This window comes from Morone saxatilis, unplaced genomic scaffold (assembly GCF_004916995.1).
Source record: "Morone saxatilis isolate NCDOM2014 unplaced genomic scaffold, NCSU_SB_2.0 Contig19, whole genome shotgun sequence".
In the NCBI taxonomy this organism is placed as follows: Eukaryota; Metazoa; Chordata; class Actinopteri; family Moronidae; genus Morone; species Morone saxatilis.
Window position 1 is genome coordinate 25,121,841 of NW_023339751.1, and position 3,655 is coordinate 25,125,495.

The 3,655-nt window shown below is 41.4% G+C and overlaps 1 protein-coding gene across 1 annotated transcript in view; it reads right to left on the reverse strand.

Moving 5' to 3' along the window:
- The window catches only part of si:dkey-191g9.5 (rap1 GTPase-GDP dissociation stimulator 1), a 25,175-nt gene that overhangs the window by 11,845 nt on the left and 9,675 nt on the right, over window positions 1–3,655 (reverse strand). The gene's annotated exons all lie outside the window — the stretch shown is intronic.

Consider the following 3,655-nt stretch of genomic DNA (forward strand, 5'->3'; position numbering starts at 1 on the left):
ACCACAATCCTTTAATCCATGGCGATATTTTATTACTGCTGGAAATGTGCTTTGCAGGCGGTCACTGTCTCAGTGTACAGAGGCTAATTGTGTTGGTTGGCTTGAAGATTGACTCAACAATCAATTATCTTTCTCAGCTCTGATTGGTTGATTTTGTTCAGGCACGGTCAATTTTTAGAAACAAACAAAGAACCAAATATTTTTTACAGATCATCTGTCTCATTGACTGCTCTGTGGATATTCAGTAAATGTGTTATCATGTTATTTTATTAAAAGTCACCTATTGCAGCTTTAAATGTTGCTGGTGCAAGGGATTGTGGGACGGCATTATCTCCTTCTTTATATCCTAAAGGATGGTCTATTGCTAAAGGAGATAAGAAAGGAATCAGTGAAGCACCTTCCCTTAGTATTTAGAGAATTCAAACAGCTCTTATCATGGCTGCCACTGAAATATTTCTAGGTCAGTTCACTCAGTTAGGAACCTTCCTAAGCAAAAAAGACACACAGCTTTGGCCTTTTTCATTTCACAGTTTGTACACCCCCAATGCCTTTTAGCGAGAAAGGCCTTGAATAGCGTCTTAGTCCCTCCCACCCGAGATGTGAGCGGAGAAGGCGAGGAAACCTGCACAGCTGCATCCTGCCCATTGTTCCTCTGTCAGATGAGCTTTCACAACTATTATATATTTTATGTGATTGTAGAGGTGTCATACACTTTTTTTTTAATATCCGCCATGACCAATACAGCTGCTGTTTCACTATAAAGCTCAGTTTATTGCATTATTTTATATATGAAAATGTTAGTTTGTAGTTTAAGCCAAACCACCTTTAAGAAATATGACGTATAACAATTCCTTTGGTTCCTTTTGGTGGGAAACCAGATGAGATATACAACCTCTCCAGTGTGGTCTGGGTCTACCCCTGGGTCTCCTACCAGTTGGACTTGCCCAGAAATACTCCAAAGGGAGGCAGCCAGGAGGCATCACGATCAAATGCGCGAACTGGCTTTTTGTCAAACCAAAGGAGTTTGATGTTCTAAGATGTTCTAAGGGTCAGCCCAGACATCTTACGGAGGGAATTATTTTGGCTACTTGTATCGACAATGTTATTCTTTCAGTCACTGCCCAAAGCTCATGATCATAGGTGAAGTTGGAACGTGGGTCGAGTGGTAAATTAAAAGCTTTTCCTTCTGACTTCGCTCCCTTTTTAAGGCCCGGTACAACTGCAACAATCCGCTTGTCGATCTCACGCTTTATTTTACCCTCACTTCTGAACAAGACCCCAAGATACTTGAACTCCTCAACTTAAGGCAAGAACTCAGGCTCAGTCCCAACCCGGAGGCAGCAATCCACTCTTTTCCAGCAGAAAATCATGGCAGCTCAGTCTTGGACTACAGGATCTGTATGAGGGCCAATAAAGGCATTTCTAACTGATTATAAGAGGCTATATAAAGCCTAATTTCTAGTCTGTTTATTACAAAATATTGTACTCTGGGTATGTCATCTGTCATCATATTGTGCTTCTTTAAAATACTGGAACATGTTTTTGTTCATGTCGGAGATGAAAAGAGGCTGCCTAAATCTTGTTCAAACCATTCATCTCTAATAAAGCCACATTTAAACTTTCCCAGTATCTCCAGAGATACATATAACACTATAGGAAATTAACAAAACCATGGTGGTGTCATGTAGGAATGAGTTAAATATTGGGTCAGAGCTCTACATAGTATTAAAATTCTCTGCTTAATGATCAGAGCAAACAACAGTTTCACAGGAGATCCAAAAGTGCTCCATGTTATATGCATCTTAAAGCTTGCAGTGTAACATTTGTGCAATGCGCGTGTAGTCAGAAGTTTGCTTTTCTGGTATAAAATTACCAGGATCTTTCTCATATGCTTCGACATTGTGGGGCCCATAGAGAATGTACAAGATTTTCGGCAGTCGAGTGCAGTGCTTGAATGGGGATACAATTATTTAATCGTGCAGTTCTTCTAGGCTCTCCAAATGGTTGGGCCAAATGGATGGATGGTTGTGACACTCCAAAAATGAATCCACCATTTTACAGCAGCTTTTTTCACAATATAAGCTTATGGGAGAAAGTTTTTTGGGGCCAGTGTGCATCACGTGATGTACGCCAGTGCTGTAATCTAATGGTTTGGCCACTATGTCAAATTGAGAAAAACCTATCTATAAGTGTTGTGCTAGCACTGGAGGTCTGGCTGAACCAAGACCGCAACTGTATAATCACAACTTTCGGGTCTGTCATATGATGCACACTGAAAAAACTTTTTCCCATTCAGATTGTAAGGATACTTGTTTTGGTGAAACATTAGCATTTGGGAAGACGTGCCTTAACATGGCTAAAGAAAACGGCTCATAAAACAGTATAAGACATGTGTCGACTATGTGATACGAAATTTGGTAATGTAAAAATAAAATCAAACGGTGCAAACTTGGTGGCGAGCTCAGAGGTTTTTGGTGTTGTTTCACATAAGGATGGGGACTTTGAAAACGGTAACGAGCAGATAGCGGAATGTGAGGAGAATTGCATCTGAAATAGTTGGCCAATGGCAGGCTTATAACCACTCTCATCTGGCAGTAATCCAGTCCCAACCCCTCCACAATCTTTAGCCAACCTTAGCCAAGTTTTAGTTGCCTTACCTTAACACTGATTTAAACATAAACCAACACCAACATAACCAAAATTTTTCACTAACTTTAACCACACCCATGGGCAGATAAAGCTCAACACACATACAATGCAATGCATTACATACACACACACACACACACACACACACACTTACAGTGAGGAGAGACTAATCTAGCTAATCTCTTGTAAGTCGAATGAAAATAGCCTGAGCGGAGGGGGCTATCTGGCTGATACACAACCTGCTATGTCAGGACCTAACCCCATGTCCTTCTGCGTGTGTGTGTGTGACCATGCCCTTCTATGTGTGTCTGACAAGAGAGCAGGTGAACTATTTACTAATCAGTCCCACAGAGTGCTACTAGGGAGTCCCCAGGGTGCTTATTACAGATGTCTCAACTACACTGTATATGTACTACATTAAACAAACATATATGCAGAGAGTGCTGAGAAGGCTGTACAATCTAATCCAATACAACAGTCCAGCATTAAATCCCATCACTGTCAAGCTTCATATGTTTGGTGTTTACAGCTCAGACTGTGTCAGAGAGCTGTTGATTCGCCTCTGTGATCATTTTTTAAAGCTGTACATTTATAATGCTGCCTATGAGGCTCGTGCCTCAGATCAGCAGTTAGCAAGACGAACAGTCAGCAGCAGCAGCTTCAGAAGAGGCTGGCTGTGTCTTCAGCTTGTGATACATGACAGCCACTCGCCACTGAACACTTTCTGTCCCAGCACTCTTGAGCTAAACAGTGCACTCTTACTGCCCAGTGAGACAAACAGCTTGGTGTAGCTGATATTGTCTGGTCTGAGTGTGACATTGAGACATTGTGCAACTCTGTGCCTTGCACCAAAAAAGCTGACAATATTTGACATTTTATACAATGTAAAAAAAGAAAGAGATGAGCCCACGCTTAAAGACCCCCCTCCATACATGTATTAAGTAAGGGATATTGCCCAACGAGCTATCCATTATCAGGAATTAATGGATGACATGGAGGCCAGAAC